Below are 18,543 nucleotides of genomic sequence, written 5' to 3' on the forward strand. Positions count from 1 at the left end.
CTGTCCCTCCCACGAGAGCAGGTGGGGTTTATGTCTACACGTCTAGTGCTCTCAGTTCTTCTTAGTCATGAACGAAAGAGATTACCGCCCGAACTAGCACTTCTCAAGTTTTATTGTTGATAATGAGGCTGAAACTGCAGCAGACTGAGGATACAAAGGAAGGAATAAAATTAAAGTCTGTGTTAGGTGTCTGAGATGTCTCTTTCACTGCAGCCGTTTTCCTTATAAACCGAAGATATGAAAAATTCTTGTTCTGCTCTTGCCGGCCGTGGTGGCCGTGCGGTTCTAGGCGCTGCAGTCTGAAACCGCGGGATTGCTACGGTCGCAGGTTCCAATCCTGCCTCGGGCATGGATGTGTGTGATGTCCTTAGGTTAGTTACGTTTAATTAGTTGTAAGTTCTAGGGGACTGATGACCGAAGATGTTTAGTCCCATAGTGCTCAGAACCATTTGAACCATTTGTTCTGCTCTTTTTGACATGTCACCATTGAACTTTAGATATAACTGAACAGTCTAAAACTCAGGTGAACCTATTACGTCATAAAGGTCTGCATAAAAACGCCTCGTAAAGTCATTCTCGCTAGAAATTCGCTACTCTCATAAAAAGAGGTGTACGCCAGTACTTACATTTTTTTTAGTTGTTCCGTTGACTATGTCTAAACAGAACTCAGTCAATGATGCTGATATACATAAGTGTGTTGGAAAGTAGTGGCTACGGGGTCCGTTAAGAAATGTCGACAAATTCTTGTACAAACTGTAGGAAACCATTTAGAATTCTTTGCTTCAATCTTTTGCCAATTTCCTATAAGAGAAACGGCAAAACAGGAACTTTGCTGTTCTTATACAGTGATGCGATACAAGATTCCAGAAAGGCTTCAGCGAAAGCAAAGCAGTACTTGCGTATTTGTGAGAAACATTCGACAGCTCATGAATACAAACGGAATCACTAATTCTACGTGATGCTGCATATAACAATATGTTAATATTACCCTATTAACTGTATCTATACTAATAAGAAATTGTAAAATCCTTGTCCCTCTATGTCGGTATATGAACACGCTCAACTCCAAAACTACTACACGAATTTTAGTATGGTACTCACACTTAACTTAAGAAAGAGGGGCGGGGGAGGCGTAGATAGACGAACAAACATAAGTTGAGGAGATGGACAAAGAGGAGGCTTAGGAGATGAACAGAAAGAGGGGGATTAGCAGATGAACAGAGAGAAGGGGTGGGGAAGACGGAGAGAGAAATTTGGGGGGAAGGGGGGGGGGATGGAGAGAAACCGGGGCAGAGGGAATTGACAGGGAGAGAGAGGGAAAGTGCAGACTGAGTAATAGAATTTAAATAAGTGTAGTATACATTTACAGACAAACAAATTATTACAATTACAGATAAATGAGATTATATATTTAAAAGAAAGGGCTCCACAAATTGAGCAAGTCATTGGTCCACCTGTGGCCTTTATACAAGGCAGTTATTCGGCTTGGCACTGATTGACAGACTTGCTGGATGTCCTCCTGTGGGATACAGTGCCGAATTCCGTCCATCTGACGCCTTAGATCACCTACATCACTTCCTGGTGAGAGGTTCTGCTCATAATGCTCCAAACGTTCTCAATTGGAGATAGATTCAGAGACCTTGCTGGCCAAGGTAGGATTTGGCAATCACGAAGAGAAGCAGTAGAAACTATCTCCGTGTGCTGGTGAGCATTATCTTGCTGAAATGTGAGCCCAGGATGGCTTGCCACGAAGGGCAACTAAACGGGGCATACACTATCGTCGATACCGTCGATGTAACGCTGTGCTGTAAGGCTGGCAACTAAAGGGGTCCTCCTACGAAAAGACATGGGACCCTAGATCACCAGTCATAGTTGTCGGACCATAAGCCGGTTGGTATCCCACCGCTGTTCGTAGTGTCTCTATACGAGCCTTCGGCCTGGAATCTCAATGACGACTAGATTTGTCTTCAGTGATGAGTCCCGCTTCCAATTGGATCCCGTTGACCAGAGAAGACTTGTCTGGAGACGCTCAAGACAGCTGTGCGATAACAGCCTGACTGTAGCCCCCTATTGGACCGACAACCAAGAGTGATGGTCTGTAGTGCCTTTTCTTTTATGACAGCACCCCTTTCATTGTTATACGCGGTATGCTTTGTAGCACAGCGGTAAGTCGACCATATCCTATGACCTTGTTTGTTGCCCTTCATGACAAGTTATCCAGGGCTTTCATTGCAGCAACACACGGTGATAGTTTGTAGTGCTTGTCTTCAAGGTAGTCAAACCTTACCTGGGCCAGTAAGGTCGCCGGATCACTCATCACTCTTCACTCGATAAAGCTGGAAACATTATGGGCAGGGATCTCCAACTATATTGCGATTTTAATTATGTAAAGCGACAACTGCACAGGAGTTAGCAAGATATCCCTCAGGTGGACATCCGACAACACTATCAATCAATGCCAATCCGAATAACTGCTTGGGTAACGGCCAGAGGTGGATCAATCTGTTATTGACTTGCAGAAGTAGTGAAGCTTTTTCTCTTGAATAAGTCATCCGATTTCTCTGTTATTTTAATAATCTACTTGTTTGTACATGAACATCACATCTACTTCATTCTGTACCATTCGGACAATTTCTTCGCGATACGTTCTTTTTTTGTCTTAGAGTGTATATACCAGAGCAATTCCCGGTACGCAACTAGTTTCAAGGCAAATTCGCACTAAGCGCAGGAATGACTTTCACTATCGTAAACAGTAATTTGTGTTATGGGAAAGAAAATCTGGTTGTTTGGTTGTTAAGGGATAGGTTTATCGAACAGAGAACGTGGAAAGCGAGAATCAGGTGCCGGAATGTATTAGTGCACAGGGTGAATCACCTATCTCTTACACCGCAAATATTGAGAAAATAAAAAATGCTGTTACTGTGCGGTTTTAATAGACTGGATTGGTAGTCAGAGGCTCTTATTGTTAGCTAATCAATAGATTTTAATAATACTAATACAGGGCATTTTTATCAAGACATACACTTTTCAAATGGAACAACGAGTATTTTCATTTACATCTTAAAAGTAGCGTAAATTAGAATGTCAGTGGTGTTCGTTACAGGATTCTAGTGCTAGTCGTTTATGAGACATCTTGTTTTGAGAAGTTCACACACCGATACTTGTACAATACCTGTGCTATCAAACCTAAAGAACAACACTAATTATGTGTAGTCGGGCCAATAATGAGACACTGATCTTCGCAGGTGGAGTTCTGAAAGATCCCCGGCAGCGGCAATACAACCTTCCAGTGTGGTATGGAACGACTGCTACAGATATGTTAGCATTTCAGCGGAGATGTCTGAGCAGTTTGCCGTAGTACGTCGTTACATATCTTCGGGTGCAGTTGATATGTCTTCGTAGATTATGTATTTCAGCTTTCCCCGTAGAAAAAAAGGCTACAGGCGTCAAATCCGGGGAACAGAGTGGCCAAAGTACAGGCCCTATACGTCCGATCCAACGATTTGGGTAATTCGTGTGGACTAGCAGTAGTAATTCATGCACTGAGGGCTGGACTGCAATAGTGTTGGTACGACAGGTTCTTCCTAGTGAGAGAGGAACGTCCTCCACATCAGTCGAAGATGATCTGTTAGGAGGCTGCGATACTGTGCGTGATGAATGTTGCAGCTATGAAAAAAGCTTCTTTGAGCTGAAGGTTCCCTATAACGCACCACCAGTTTGTCTCCATGGACACCGACATTCCGCCTCACTAAGCCAATGGGGACTGTCAACAGACCAATTACGAAACAAGTTACGTTATACATCTGGAGTGTCTTAATGCCCATATACAGAAATCAACACGAGTGTCATAATCGTTTCCATGTAGTTCTTCAAGAGAGACGTGTGACAGTGATGTAGTCCACGTCGATGGAGGATGTGTAGGACAGTTGTCTGACTGATGCTGTAAGGCGTCCGATTTAATGGACTTCTTAGAGTAAGTAATTAGAACAGCACCTCTATTATAATTTCGATAAGAGATCGCTTACAAGTTGTTTAGAACATTGACGTTTGTGGGCAAAGAAGATGATGTTATTAACCGTTTGTATTACATGCTGAGGGGAACAGGCAGTCAGAATACGCCGAATGTTTTTGCTGAGAAACCACAGGAAACGAAGACAGGCAATGTGAACTAGAGGGCCTCTCCTCTGTGCGTGACACGAACGGAACAGCGTTTCTGAACGGGTTGCCTCCATGTGGTGTTGTGGGGCGGTCGCATTTTGGAAGCAGTGGCACAGCGGAGGATGCAGGCCCGCCGGCTAAAAGCCGGCTCTTAGCAGTACGCTTTTGTACGAGCTGGGGCCGTTGAGCCGTGGGCTGTGGGCCGTGGAGCTCCGGTCCAGCTGCAGTCCACAGTTTTTTTTCTCATTTATTTAAAAGGCAGGAGTAGGAGTAGTGCTGGAATTTTCCACTCAACTGCGAGTCTGAACCTTTCCCGTGAGCGGAGACAACGTTTCACTTTGTACGACATTTTGCTCACAATAGAGAAGCACCTAGACAGCCATTAGTTATCGAGTAGATGTACCTGCGCATCTCTAAGAGCTGTATATTTGTCACTATGTAAGCATAGTGGGGTAATTAAGAAGCTCTAAGAGCAGTTGGATATTTAAAGTGCCCTTTTTCTCGTGTCCTCGTAATGAGACATTGTGTTGGCACTAAAGCCGTCGGCACAAGGACCGTGCATCCGAACGTTGAGCGTTGAGCGTGCCAGGTTTCTTACGTCATAGTGCGGAATAGCACGCTCGGGAGTGTTTCCACACGTGCAGAGCAATATCTGGCATGTCAAATATTCTGAGCGTGCGTCTGAGCGTTGACCAATGAGATGGCACAACGCCACCTGCGTCACAAGCACGCCGTCTCCCTACAGTACAGAGTTGTGAGGCGCCATATTGGCATTCATTTCAAGCCTATATGTATATATGCCGTCTCTGAGCACCAGCAAATTGAGAATCACTGGAAAACCCGTTGTTAACTGTGTGATTCGTTCCAATAAAATAATGAGAAACATCACATTCGTGGCAAAAGAATTATTGTAACTTCCGTTTTATGAGAGTAGGCTATTTGAACGCAGCGACACACTGCAGACCCACCCAAAACGCATTGTTCTTGATACAATTTGTTGTAATTATATTTCAATTAGTAACATATCTACGAATAAGGTTTTCAGCAACGGGTAATGTAAATGATTAGGTGCGAAGGGCGTGATGTTGGTTTAGCGTAATGAGCAGCGTCACTGTCCTGTATAGAATTGTTTGGTGGGGCGGTGGTTTGCGTCTTGACCCTTCCAGTTTTTTTTCCCGACATTCTCGTTTTTAATAGGTTCTGATAATTTATTACTAGTTTAATATACGTATATACTATAATATCTGATGTTATGTAAATATAAGTTCACCTTCTTTGTGGGGTGACTTAGTTTGATTGGCTTAATCTACAGGACATCTTGCGCTACTTGCATAAAGAAATTTTGCTCCTTTTCCTTGTACGCTTCGTAATTCACATGTTGCAAAGATTCTGCTACTGTGTAGGAACAGTGATCAAGTAAGACTGACCTTGGAGCTTTATTAAAATGTGGGAATGATGAAATAATGTTTATCTTATGCGCAGAAGTATTCCAAATTTGTAACGCATTGTAATGGAACTTTTATGAACCTGTGTCCTTATTGATTGGACATAGTACTTTCCTTTTCGTAGACGATGGAGGAAATGTGCGTTTTAATAGAGCTAATGTGGGAATTTTGGGCGCTCCCGTTGGGCAAACTGTGTGATTTACGAACTAGAAACATCCCTCAACTGTCGCTGGAGTGCGTTGCGATCGCGTATACCACATTGGGGCCCACGTACCGTATGCACAAGTCGCATCGTTCCTGAGCGTTCAGCAGCACGTTGAACTGGGCACGCTCAACGTTAACGTTCGACAGCACGGTCCGTGTGCCGACAGCTTAAGCACAACGGGACTTAACATCTGAGGTCATCAGTCCCGTAGACTTAGAACTACTTAAGCCTAACTAACCTAAGGACATCACACACATCCATGCCTGAGGTAGGATTCGAACCTGCGACCGTAGCAGCAGCGCGGTTCCGGAATGCAGCTCCTAGAACCTCTGGGTGACAAGGGCCGGCAACACTGTATTCATCTGGCCAGTAGTTAAGCAGGTGATCTCAATCACACACGGTACGATACCACAGCTGTTCAAAGAGAGAAGTATAAGGGAATTCAAATGAAACCCGGTCATTAGTGTAAAGTAACGGTAACGATTTTATTGACTCAAAAATGTAGTTGGACACAGTACACATACTCGCCAAAACTGTTGGCACATTTATCCCATTGCGACACTAGCCGGTCGATTCCATCCTTGAATAAGGTGGTAGGGTGTTGCCGGATCCAGGCCTGGACCCAGTCACACACTTCGATGTCAGCGAATAGCTTGTATTAGAGATCCAAGCACACGAAAGTCACACGGTGAGAGGTCGGGACTGAACGGTGTATGTTCCAGCGTTTCCCACCGAAACTGCTGCAATGTCGTCTTCACCGCATTGGCCGTGTGGGGGCAGGCATTATCATGCAGGAGGATAACAACAGTGAACAACATACCTCGGCGTTTCGGCTTGATGGCTCGTCTAAGGTTTTGGAAAGTGGCTTGGTAATGCTGGGAATTGATGGTGGTCCCCGTTTCGGGAACTCGACAGGCACTGGGCCCTTGTGGTCAAAAAAAGGACATCATGAACTTACCAGACCTGGTGTGCACGGACTTTGATTTCTTTGGAGGTGGTGAAGTCACATGTTCCCACTGCTTGCACTGACGCTTGCTTTCTGATTCAAAATTGTGACATCATGTTTCGTCATCTGTGATAATAAGCCACAGAAAGCCGCATTCCTCCTCATGATAACGTTGAAGATGACTCAAAGACAGTGCCATTCGAGTATTGCGCTGTTCGGCGATCTGTTGGTAGGGAACCCACTGCGCACAGATTTTTCGAAAGTTCAAGTGCTGGTGCATTATGGTGTGGATGGTGCCGACGCTAATACCCATTAACCGATGGATCTCGTCCAGGTTATTTCGCGGTTGTCCAAGACTGAAGCATCCACTTCCGCAAACATTTCTGGTATGATGACACGATGAGCCTGTACAGGACGAGCATCGTCCTTCAATGACTCGCGGCTCTCAGGGAATCGCTTGCGCCATTCCTCAACATTTGAACGACCCAGACAGTACTCATCGTACACAGCCTTCATCCGTCGATACATTTCACGTTCTCCAACCACCTCCGCCGCGAAAACTCGAATCACTCCTGGTTGTTCCTGCTGACTCGCCTGCATGCTCTGTAGTGGACGATAACTTGTGTGACCACCGCCTCTTCAGAGTGAAAGCATACTGGCGCTTTGCAACATTAAACGGTGTGCACGCGTCAGTCTCTCTACCAATATATGTCGCCACCATACCAGCAGCTAAGTGGTGCCACCTTACGTGTAAGGCAAAGGTAGACGCACTGACGAGGTTTCATTTGAATGACAATATTAGTTCAAGTGAGTAGGCAGGTTTCAGAGCTATAGCGAACGTCTACCGACGGTGGGGGAGCCTCAGTCAGTCAGTAGCAGTCGCTTTCACTGTCGTTTTGGATATGGTGATACCGCAGCTCGGCAGAATATAGGACCTTAATCCACGAAATGCGTTGAGTTCGATGCCATTGTGCTGTGTTAAAATGCTGTCAGATTCATTTGGGAATTGGTTAATTTTCTTGATATATCTTGACCACTTCCTTTTTTGTCAGTATTTAGTTAGATAGCGTTGCGGAATTTATTTAAGAGGGAAACAAGTTCAGTACCATTCCAGACTCAGAACGATTGTTATGAATAGTGGGTATTCTTGTCAATGCAAACGGTTCATTGAAAAAAAAGGTTCACAATGAATTTTATGTATATTCATATACAAATACTTTTTTTTTCTCTTTATAATTTTCCACCATCGCTTCCAATGCCACTTCTTCATGCGATTGCGTGGGAGCAAATATACGGTTCAACTGCAACAGCAACAGAACATTTATTCCCCCCCCCCCCCCTCTTCTATCGTCACTTGATTCCTTCTGTTGCGTTGTCCAGGTGTTACGCTACTAGTTTCACTTGAAGAAGATGACAAATAATTTCCGAGATAGGTGACGTCTGTAGCGATATTTTGCCTCATATACCGTTTTTTTTCAGTTCTCTGACTGGTTTGATGCGGTCCGCCATGAATTCGTCTCAGGGTACCACTTCCAACCTACGTCCTCAATTATCTGCTGGATGTATTTCAATCTCTATCTTTTTCTACAGGTTTTTCCCTCCGTAGCTCCCTCTACTACCATGGGAATTTTTCTATGATGTCTTAACAGATGTCGTGTCATCATGTCCTCCTTCTTTTCAGTATTTTCATTATATTGCTTTCTTCTCCGATTCTGCGCACAGCCCTCTCATTCCTTATGAGTCCACCTAATTTTTAACATTCGTGTATAGCATCACAACTGAAATGTTTCTATTTTCCTCTGTTATAGTTTGCCCACAGTCCATGTTACACTACAATGATGTGCTCCTAATGTAAATTCTCAGAAATTTATTCGTCAAATTAAGGTCTGTGTTTGATACTAGTAGATTTCTGTAGGTCTGGAGTGCCCTTTTTGCCTGTGCTAGATTACTTTTTATGTTCTGCTTGTTCCGACGATCCTGTGATTCTTCTTCACTTTCACTGAGGATGAAGATGTCATCAGCGAACCTTAACATTGATATCCTTCCATCTCTAATTTTTATCCAAAGCTTGAGCTTTTCTTTTATTGCCGTCATTACTTCTTCGATGCATAGTTTGAGCGGTTGGGCGAAAGACCACATCCATGACCTACACCCGTTTTAATCCGAGCACTTCTTTCTTAGTCTCTCACTCTTCTTACTCCTTCTTGGCTCCTGTACGTGTTGTATATTACCCGCCTCTCACTATAGTTTACCCCTGTTTTTCTCAGAATACTGAAAATCTGCACCATTTGACATTGTCGAACGCTTTTTTCAGGTCGACAAATCTTTTGAACGCATCTTGATTTTTCTTTAATCTTGCTTCCATTATCAATCCAACGTCGTAGCTGCCTCTAGAGTGTGTTTAACTTTTCTAAATCCAAACTGATGGTCATCTGGCACAGCTCTAATCCCGAGTAATTACCTTGGGAAGCGAATGAAGTCCAAAATGAACAGTGGCCACTTCACAAAGCCGACATGGTGAAAGGTCCACACCCGTTGGTAACGTGGTAGGTAGCGTGAAGTTAAGTTGCCGGAGCAGTACCTGCCCAAATGGGATTGTATGTATAAAGGAGAAAGTGCTTTCCTGGAAGCGAAAGATGCTGCAACGTCAGAATGTGAACATTGGCCAGCCCTGGGGCAGAAGATGGGGATGAAGTGAGAGCATGGTCTAGTTCCTCATTGTAAAGGCTGCATTGTAACATTCACCATCGTGAACATTCCACTCGTCCTGGAGGGAGGAAGGAAGGTTTATGGTTGGTGGAGCTCGAAATATCCGCAAAACAGAGGAAAAAGGTGTTGTAGGTAACAATAGGGTCGACAATGACTGCATCATCTACGTTCAGGCCTGCAGTTAGGGAGTCCACAGCTCTTGACTTAGTAGCTACTATTACTGCCTCTGGATCACAGAGTCCTGTGTTCTCTCCCGGTTTTCTTTCTAACGCCTATGATTGCCCTTTTTAGAGATGTTCATTCCTCTACATATGAACTTGCTAGTGACCTATTCCTTATTGCAGTATCTATATACTTAGAGAACTGTAAGTTAATCTCTTCATTCGTTTGTACTTCTGTGTCTCGTTTCTTTGTGTGTTGATTCATCCTGACTAGACACTCGAACTTCAGCCTAATAATCAGCACTACTAACTTGTGATACGAGTCTATATCCGCTCCTGAGAACACCTTACAATCCAGTATCTGATTTCGGAATCTCGGTTTGACAGTGGTGTAATGTAACTGAAATCTTCCTGTATCTCCTGGTCTTTTCAGACTACACCTTATCTGATTTTGGGATGGAGTATTCACTATTACTAGCTGAAATTTATTGCACAATTCAATTGGTCTTTTTCCTCTCTCGTTCCTAGTACCAGTTCCGTATTCTCCTGCAACCCTTTCATCTACTCCTTCCCCTACAACCACATACCAGTCTCTCACGACTATTAGATTTCCATCTCCCCTTATGAACTGAATTATCCTTTATTGTCTCCATATATTTTATTTCTTTAACTTCAGCTTGCGACGTCAAAATGTATACCTGAATAACATTGTGACTAAACTGTTGACAGCAGTATACTCTCTGCCCTATCTTCCCATTCGCAACGAGTCCAACTCCCGTTATAAGATTTTCTGCTGCTTTGATGTTACCAGAAACCCTTGTCTTCTTTCCATTTCACTTCCCTGTCCTCCACTACACATAGACTAAACCTTGGCATTTTCTTTTTCAGATTTTATAGCTTCCGTAACATTCTCAAAGTTATAACACTCCACACCCAGACTCATAGAACTTTATCCTTTCATCGGTTACTCAGTCTTTTTCTCTTGTTCACCTCCACCTTGGAAGCCCCTCCCGGGGATGGGGACTACACCGGAATCTTTCGCCAATGGAGAGATCATCATGATACTTCTTCAATTACAGGCCACACATCCTGTGGCGACACGTCATGTATCTTTAGGGCAGTGGTTTCCATTGGCTCATGCATCATGCCGTTGATCATTGCTGATTCTTCCACCTTTACAGGCAGTTTCCTACCCCAAGAGCAAAGGAGTTCCCTAAACATCTGTCCACTCTCTCTTTCACGAACTCGTTAGCAGACTGTGGGTGACATCTTCTGCCACAAATCTGCAGCCACAGTTTCTGATGATTTTTATTCAAAATTTCAGCAGTGCCAGTGTTCGAACCCAGAAGCTAATCGTTTTGATTACTGCTCAAAGACACCACGCATAAAAAATGGGTGCATCACTGCATACCTCAATTTTTTCGAGTCGTCTGTCACCTGACTACTTTAATGCTGACCCCCAACATTTCCTATTCTCTACCAACTTTTCATCTCAGAGTAGCACTTTCAAAATACATCAATTATTTGCTCGATATATTCCAATCTCGGTCTTCCTCTAAAGATTTTATCTTCTACAGCTGGCCGGCCGGAGTGACCGAGCGGTTCTAGGCGCTACGGTCGCAGGTTCCAATCCTGCCTCGTGCATGGATGTGAGTGATGTCCTTAGCTTAGTTAGGTTTAAGTAGTTCTAGGTTCTAGGGGACTGATGACCTCAGAAGTTAAGTCCCATAGTGCTCAGAACCATTCTTCTACAGATCCCTCTGTTACCAATGTAGTTATTCCCTGATGTCTTAACAGATTTACTGTCACACTGTCCCTTCTTATTGTCAGTGTTTTCTACATATTCGTTTCCTCTCCACTTCTGCGCAGAACTTCCTCAAACCTTATCTGTCCACATAATTTTCTATATCAGTCTGTAGCACCACATCTCAAATGCTTCGATGCTCTTCTGCTCCACTTTTCCCACAGTCCATGCTTCACTACCCTACAATCCTGTGCTCCAGATGTACATACTCAGAAATTTCTTCCTGATATTAAGGCCTACGTTTGATACTAGTAGACTTCTCTTGGAGAGGAACGCCCCCTTTGCCAGTGGTGGTCTGCTTTTGATGTCATATTTGCTCCATCCACCTGTGATTATTCTGCAGCCTAGGTAGCAGAATTCCTTAACTTCATCTGCTTCGTCACCGCCAGTCCTGACGCTAAGTTTCTCGCATTTCTCATTTCTCCTTATTCCCTTTACTTTCTGCATTCTTTCATTTGTTCGCAGTCCATATCTTGTACTCATTACACTGTTCATTCCATTCAGCAGATCATGTAACTCATATTCAATTTCACTCTGGAAGGCAGTATCATCAGCTAATCGTATCATTCATATCCTCTCATCTTTAATTTTAATTGCAATCCTGAATCCTGAACGTTACTTTTATTTCCATCATTGCTTCTCCGATGGAACAGCATGGGCGAAATGCTGCACCTAGTGTTACATTCTTTCATGGCTCTTATTATTCCCTCTTGGCTCTTGTGCATGTTTCATATTACCTGTCTCTCAGTATAGCGTACACCTATTTTCTTCAGAATTTCGGACGTCTAGCGCCTTTTTACAGTGTCGAACACTTTTTCCAGGTCGACAAACCCCACGAACGTGTATTTGTCTTTAGGCTTGCGTCCGTTATCATCCTCAACGTGACAATGGAATTTCTGTTGCCTTCACCTTTCCTAAAGCCAAACAGCTCGCCATCTAACATATAATCAGATTTCTTTTCTATTCCTCTGTGTATTATTTTTGTCATCAACTTCGATGCATGAGCCGTTAACTCGACTGTGCGGTACCTGTCAGCTCTTGCAGTCTTTGGAACTGTGTGGATGATATTATTCCGAAAGTCGGATGGTATATCGCCAGATTCATACATTCTACACACCAACGTGTATACTCGTTTTGTTTCCATTTTCCTCAATGGTTTTAGAAATTTTGATGGAGTGTTATCTATCCCTTCTTCGTTATTCGATCTTAGGTTTTCCAAAGGTCCCTTGAATTCTAATACTAGATCCTCTACCTCTTCTAAATCAACTCCTGTTTCTTCTTCTATCACATCACACATTATTTCTCCCCCATTTAGGACTTCAATGTAGTCTTTCCACCCATCGGCTTTCTTCTCTGCATTTAACAGTGCAATTCCTATTGCACTCTTAATGTTACTATCCTTGCTTCTACTTTCACCGAATATTATTTTGACTTTCCTCTATCCTGGGTCAGTCCTCATGACAGTCATGATTTCTTCACATTTAGCATGCAGCCATTTCGTGTAGCTTCCCTGTACGTCCTATTTACGTCGTTCCTCAGCGACTTTTGTTTCTGTATTCCTTAATTCCCCTAAACATTTTTGTACTTCCATCTTTCATAGATCAGCTGAAGTATTTCTTCTGTTATCCATTGTTCCTTTGCAGCTACCTCTTTGTACATACATTTTCTTTACAACTTCTATGACTTTCCTTTACAGAGATGTTCATTTCTCTTAAATTGTACTGCATACTAAGCTGTTCCTTATTGTACTATCCTCTTCATCCCTTAGTACGGTACTTCTATATCCTACTTCTTCGAGTACTGATTCTTCCTGACTAATCGTAAACGCCAGCCGGAGTGGCCGTGCGGTTCTAGGCGCTACGGTCTGGAGACGAGCGACCGCTACGGTCGCAGGTTCGAATCCTCCCTCGGGCATGGATGTGTGTGATGTCCTTAGGTTAGTTAGGTTTAAGTAGTTCTATGTTCTAGGGGACTGATGACCTCAGAAGTTAAGTCCCATAGTGCTCAGAGCCATTTGAACCATTTTTTTAATCGTAAACTTCAGCCCACTCTTCATCACCACTACATGGTCATCTGAGTCTATATCTGGTCCTGGGTAAGCCTTACAAACCACCATCTGATTTCAGAATATCTGGCAGACCATGGCGTAATTTAACTGAAATCTTCCCTTATCCCCCGTCCTCCTGCCTTGGGCATGGATGTGTGTGATGACCTTAGGTTAGTTAGGTTTAAGTAGTTCTATGTTCTAGGGGACTGATGACCTCAGACGTTAAGTCCCATAGTGCTCAGAGCCATTTGAACCATTTTTTTAATCGTAAACTTCTGCCCACTCTTCATCACCACTACATTGTCATCTGAGTCTATATCTGGTCCTGGGTAAGCCGTACAAACCACCATCTGATTTCAGAATCTCTGCCAGACCATGGCGTAATTTAACTGAAATCTTCCATTATCTCACGTCCTTTTCCAAGAACACTTTCTCCTCTTGTGATTCTTTAACAGAGTTACGTTTTTGACTTGGCAACAGGCATGCGTGGATTGTAGCATTCATACCGCAAACATCTATAGAGCTTGTTGCCACTCAATGTTTATTATTAACATCAGGCACTATCAATGAAGCACAGTAGGCCAGGTGTGAAAATTAACCTGTGAGGTTCGGAAACACATACCGAAAATGCTGACACAATCATTACTAAACGCTTTAAAAAAATTAAATGGAGTTTCAGTCCCCTGGCAATGAAATGTTGAAACTGAGGAATAAATATATTCTTCTTACAGTCTCTATACACCATTAGCATGTCTGCATTTTCTGCGTAGGTAAAGCGGCCGCGGTGGTCTCGCGGTTCTAGGCGCGCAATCCGGAACCACGCGACTGCTACGGTCGCAGGTTCGAATCCTGCCTCGGGCGTGGATGTGTGTGATGTCCTTAGGTTAGTTAGGTTTAAGTAGTTCTAAGTTCTAGGGGACTGATGACCACAGCTGTTAAGTCCCATAGTGCTCAGAGCCATTTGAACCATTTTTGCATTGGTAAATTCCATCGTCCACTCATCGCCTATTGCTTGGACTGTCACACACTGACTAGGAAGCCACGGTGCACTAAAGGAAGAGGCAAGCACACTGTAAGCAAACATAACATATTACCTAGCTGCTAGGCGGGTTGAATGGCACAGACGTGTGTCGCTGTGGAAACTTTTCAACATACGGTATTTCATAAACGACTCGCTTTAGAATACTGCAGCTAGCACCACTGCGATTCTACTTTACCCTGTTTTTAGTTTTTTGATGACAATAGGCAGTGTTACTCTTAAAGTGTATCTCTGCACAAAAATACACTGTATAAGTATTATTACAGTCTTTTTTGTCGCTCACAACACGAGCCCCTGACCACCAATCCATTTTGTGAAATCTCACATCAGCAACACTTTCTGCTTCCGCAGTATTTGCGGTGTAAGGTTTAGTAGATTCACTCTGTATATAGGATTAACCAGAACTTCATATTGAAAATTTTAGAGGTTTTCAAGGATATTTTCTGAGTACTTGGGTACAACGGACGCGCCATCTCGGGTGATTCGTTATTTATTCGGTTTGTTACAACCGTTACCTTAATTTCTGTGAAAATATGTGAACAACAATGACGAAACCTGTGATACGCAACAATCAAAGTGTACAAAGCACAGAACTGAAATATCCAGCATGTACGCAAAATACTGTGATGTGGTTCTGGTTGCTGCCACAGCAGCTTAGCGTAGCATCGTTTTGCAGCGCTGCCACAGCATTTAGGGAACCTGTAGACGATTTGCATCTGTGTTTGGTCTTCATGGATAAGCTTATTCATATGATTCGTATGGCCGTGTATTGGTGTTAACATTAAAGAAACACTTCGGAAATACGGACTTCAGGTAGAACTAAGTAGTAGTGCGTGGAGGCTTGATGGTGAAAAGTGCATTACAGGTGGGAGCAGCAAGTACCGAGAATTAATGCTATAAGTTACTTTCCAAACAAGGCACACAGCTCATACATTGACGTTTTGACTGTTGTGAACACAATTTCAGTTAAATTCAGGAATAAAACGAAATGCCGGAAAGGAATTACTTAGAAAAATCTATAAACCACCTCGGAAATTTTGTCGGTTATGTTCAGGTAAGCCGGAAACCTAACAAACAAATCAATTGACACGGTATAACATCGCCATTATCATGTGTTTTACTTATAAATATAAAATGTTGTATAACACAAATATAACAGTTGGTTAAAATTTTTCACTTGTATGACCATTTCGTCACAGTGCTTTTTTATAGACAAATATTTCGATTTATATTAAAGTGATGTTTTTACATCACCGTGATCGAAGCCACTTGCAAGAACAGTCTTTAAAGGAGCATGACGACGTGGTCAGATATCCGGAAAGAATTTAATGAAAATGGCGACGTCCAAAGAAGCCTATGCCCGAACTAATATATATATATATATATATATATATATATATATATATATATATATATATATATATATATATATATATATCAGCTGCATTAAGTAGGTTGTTGTCAAGTAGCTGAATATAGGAACAGAAAGTCTGAACACAGCACTGTAGGTAAATTTCGTTCTTTTTTTTCCACATCATGTAGGTGAATTCATCACCTGCAAAGAGACTAAATGTAATATTTCAGAGCAAAGCTTAGTAGATAATAAGTTGTTTGAATGTACAAAGCAATATCATGATACAGGTTTTAAGACAGTCTGTCTGTTTTTATACTTAGTCCTGATTTTTATGAGTGTTTCACGTTTCTAAGTAAACCAAGTAAATAAGTGTGTGTGTGTATAATTGACAAATGAAAGCTGAATAAAGGGGAAAAGAGAAAAAAATCTATGTTGGTTCTGTTTACTTTCCAAAGTAGATAACGGTATCTCTTTGTATTCAGCTTCATGGTGATATTTTCCCTATGCACTTCTAACGATGTGTGATGAACTACCAAAAAATAAGATTTTTTTTCCCTTTTGGATGGCATGTAATTAAACCGTTCTAACAACTCCAATTGTTAGCAGAGTCATTTAGTACCATACATGAAAATAAACTTTGCATAATTCTATGCACCCACTCATGAGTCGGTATATGCAAATTAACAGATAACAAAGAAACCCAAATGAACGTCTGCGTGTGCCATAGAATTAGTTCTTAAATCATTAATTGCAAACAAAAGATTATTTACACCACGATGTTCAATAGTAACTTATTAATTCGCGTTTGCTTCCAACAGATAATTCTTTTAATTTCATACAAGAATAAATGTGTTTCAAGCACGGTATAGCTATTATTAATGAGAAAGAGACGTAGTTTAGGGTATTTAACAACAGGAGCAAAATTTCGGATCAAATTAACTTATCCATAGATTATTAGTATATTAACTATTCAACACTGTAATTATGTTGCAAGTATTTTGTGGATTTAATCTGCTCTTATTAAACCCATAATGAATCGCGTACATTACCATTTCAGCTTCACCGTTCTCATGTCAATAAGGCGTCTCACCTTAATCCCCGGAAGGGGTCGTATCTTTGGTAATAGTTGACGAAGTAACTCCAATTCGAAACTGAAGGAACTGCTACTGATTTACATCAATCATGTGTTCCTATTAAGCTGTCATTGCAAGGCGTGGTGTAATGCTCCATCATATAAAGGTAGAGACGCATAAAATGTTGTTTGTAGAATCCCAAGGGCAAACTTATGCCTCCAACGAGATATACATGGTCGCATAAAGCGGCAACTATAGACGTTGCATTTCGATTTAAGTTCACAACGGAACCCTGTACAAATGTATTGAAAGAACTTCTGTAATTGTTACTTAAATAATAAATTAGAATCTCCTCCGCAAACTTCAAGATTCCATTTAAATGCAGTCATTTGTAACGAGCTTTATGTATAGGCGCACCTGTTAGGGAAAGGTCACTTGAAGGACAGTCGCAGACGGCCGATGCTCTCGGTGCAACGTGCTTTGCTGCTCACCGATTTCCGATGTCCACCACGAGGTGGGCAGCTTCGTCGATGCCAGATGCGACAGCTGTTCTCCCAGTGGCAGCGCGACGCACACTGCTAGCCAACAGTTTGCCGGCGGACGGCCGCGTCGGCGGGAGACTGGCTTACGCATGCGCGTTTCCATCCGGCGGAGAAATTCTGACGAGTGTATGTGGCCGTACTGGCGGTCTCGGATTAGATGACCATGGAGACGGCGGGCTACATATTACTCGCTTTATTCATCGTAGATCGAGATCGACAGAGGAATTTTTCACTACTGACAAAAAGTCTTCATGTATCTGATATTATCAGAACAGGAAAAATCGATCGTAATCAGAAAATAAAATAGAGCGTTTTAATAATTTTAAAATATAGCTATGAAAGTTTTTATAATTTTCAAAAATTTTCCTATTCATTGCCTCAATCGTATTTAATATCAAAAACTTTATGAAGCTATGATCAACTTCTGTAGCGTAACTACCATCGCCAGATGCTGTTAGGAGATACAACATTATTCCATCATCCATAATACTCTTGTTTCAAATCAGCAGGTAATGTCATATTCAGCCAGGCTAGCTGTGACAAGAATTGAAACATAGAACCTGTTCAGCGTTGTAAATTATTTTATACAAAGCGAAACGTGTATGTAATTATTATCGTTAAAATCAGTAACTGGGAACCATGATTTGTCACATATAGTATCAAACCAGCAGTGTACAACACAGTTGAACTCTAAGAGCATTCTCATGTTGAAATCTTTAGTTAAATTTTTTTATGTACAGCCATGCTGTCACAGGAATTGAAACAAAGAGCTTGTACAGGGTCGCAAAAGATTTATACATTCAATTCACTATTTTTGTTACAGCTAGTAATACAGTCAGTAACCACATACAGATTTGTCATGTAAGCTACACTTAAAGTCAAAAGTAAATCATAATTATATACATATTTTACAGCACTGTACGTCACTGACGGCATGGCTGAATATAACATTTTACTTGAGGAATGAAAATACGACTATTATGGACTCACAACGGTGTTGTACACTGATACTTGCATTTATAACAGGCCTAATGCAAGTGATATGAATACGGTAGTTAAG

The 18,543-nt window shown here is 42.1% G+C and overlaps 1 protein-coding gene across 1 annotated transcript in view; it reads right to left on the reverse strand.

Annotated features, from left to right (window-relative positions):
* The window catches only part of LOC124788864, a 355,716-nt gene extending 338,238 nt beyond the window's left edge, over positions 1 to 17,478 (reverse strand). Inside the window, exon 1 of the mRNA XM_047256147.1 lies at positions 17,359 to 17,478. The gene's annotated coding sequence lies outside the window, so the exon portion shown is untranslated. The remainder of the gene's footprint in view (positions 1 to 17,358) is intronic.
* Positions 17,479 to 18,543: the final 1,065 nt, after the last annotated feature.

This window comes from Schistocerca piceifrons, chromosome 3 (assembly GCF_021461385.2).
Source record: "Schistocerca piceifrons isolate TAMUIC-IGC-003096 chromosome 3, iqSchPice1.1, whole genome shotgun sequence".
Lineage (NCBI taxonomy): Eukaryota > Metazoa > Arthropoda > Insecta > Orthoptera > Acrididae > Schistocerca > Schistocerca piceifrons.